The 1855-nt window shown below is 51.6% G+C and overlaps 1 pseudogene; it reads right to left on the bottom strand.

Moving 5' to 3' along the window:
• Nucleotides 1-379: 379 nt before the first annotated feature.
• The window catches only part of LOC143351404 (large subunit ribosomal RNA), a 3119-nt pseudogene continuing 1643 nt past the window's right edge, over nucleotides 380-1855 (bottom strand).

The raw sequence follows: 1855 nt of genomic DNA, 5'->3' as shown, positions 1-1855 counted from the left end.
AGTAGGAACTTCGAAAAGTTCCTTAAAGTGAAAAAGGGGCATATAGCCCCTTTTTTGTACAATATACGCCTTCTCCAATAAGCCTTAACGTGAAATGGGGGCCGAAGCCCCCAGGTGTTAAGTATACGCTAGTCATAATGCTTCCCCATCTCTCTTTGCTTTCCTGACACCACTCCTTTCTGACATCTCTGTTTTGCACAGAACGAATGACGGATCACGTCTTGCTCGGGTAGGTGGGGTCGCTACTCCCATACGGTGTGCCCCTGCACCGCCCCTGCCGAAACCAGAGCCCCGTTGGCCGGCATAAATGCCGTTTGCAGCGTCCACCGCGTGGAGGAGGGGTTGGCACATGCGATCCTGGTGCCGTATAGCAAGCTATACGCCCGGACGGCTTCTAGACGCCAGTAGATAGGGACAGTGGGAATCTCGTTAATCCATTCATGCGCGTCACTAATTAGATGACGAGGCATTTGGCTACCTTAAGAGAGTCATAGTTACTCCCGCCGTTTACCCGCGCTTTTTTGAATTTCTTCACGTTGACATTCAGAGCACTGGGCAGAAATCACATTGCGTCAACACCCTTGGGGGCCATCGCAATGCTTTGTTTTAATTAGACAGTCGGATTCCCCTAGTCCGTGCCAGTTCTGAGCTGAGTGTTGAATGGCGGCCGAAGAGGACGATCGACGACGGCAAGCCGCCAACGAAAGCCTCGCAGCAAGGAAGATCCGCGGGAGGCCAAGGCACGGGACCGAGCTCGGATCCCGACGAGAACGAACGAATCCGTTCAACGCCGTTCACCTCGCCCAGGCCCGGCACGTCAGCCAGACTCGCTTCCCGACCAAGCCCGACACGCCCCGCTCCTCAGAGCCAATCCTTATTCCGAAGTTACGGATCCAATTTGCCGACTTCCCTTACCTACATTAATCTATCGACTAGAGGCTCTTTACCTTGGAGACCTGCTGCGGATATGGGTACGAACCGGCGCGACACCTCCACGTGGCCCTCTCCTGGATTTTCAAGGTCCGAGGGGAAGATCCGGACACCGCCGCAACTGCGGTGCTCTTCGCGTTCCAAACCCTATCTCCCTGCTAGAGGTTTCCAGGGAACTCGAACGCTTATACAGAAAAGAAAACTCTTCCCGGATCTCCCGACGGCGTCTCCAGGTCATTTTGGGTTACCCCGACGAACTACTCTTACGAGGGCCCGAATGGTATACGGTTCCGCTGCCGGGTTCCGGAATAGAAACCGGATTCCCTTTCGCCCGATGGGTGTGTGTCTCTCTCTCACATCGCTCAAGTTATTTTATTTTATAATCGTTTCGCACTTGTGTGACTCGTTTTTCTTTTTGGTTAAAAAAAACGTTTAAAAAAATTGCTTTTACACATATTTTTTTACACAACTCTACTATACTGTTGTTGCCATGATGGATCTTAATAATATAATATAATAAATATAATAAATATATATATATATGTATGTTTTTTCTCGTGTTCGAGTCAAAGTGGATGATTAAGCTTTGTAATAACTTCGTTTCGTTTCGTTTGCTGCGTTTTTTTAGGACACCTCATCTTCATAGGATTTCTCTTAGGGCTTAGGATCGACTGACTCGTGTGCAACGGCTGTTCACACGAAACCCTTCTCCACGTCAGTCCTCCAGGGCCTCGCTGGAGTATTTGCTACTACCACCAAGATCTGCACCGACGGCGGCTCCAGGCAGGCTCACGCCCAGACCCTTCTGCGCACACCGCCGCGACCCTCCTACTCGTCAGAGCTTGATGGAGGACGCGGTCCACCCCCGAGAGGATGGCGCGTCCCTCCCCACTTGCCGCTGACGGCAGAGTATAGGCGCGACGCT

The sequence above is a fragment of the Colletes latitarsis genome, unplaced genomic scaffold (genome assembly GCF_051014445.1).
Source record: "Colletes latitarsis isolate SP2378_abdomen unplaced genomic scaffold, iyColLati1 scaffold0165, whole genome shotgun sequence".
In the NCBI taxonomy this organism is placed as follows: domain Eukaryota; kingdom Metazoa; phylum Arthropoda; class Insecta; order Hymenoptera; family Colletidae; genus Colletes; species Colletes latitarsis.
The sequence above is the reverse complement of the archived record's forward strand: the minus strand, read 5'-3'. Positions and strand labels throughout refer to the sequence as shown.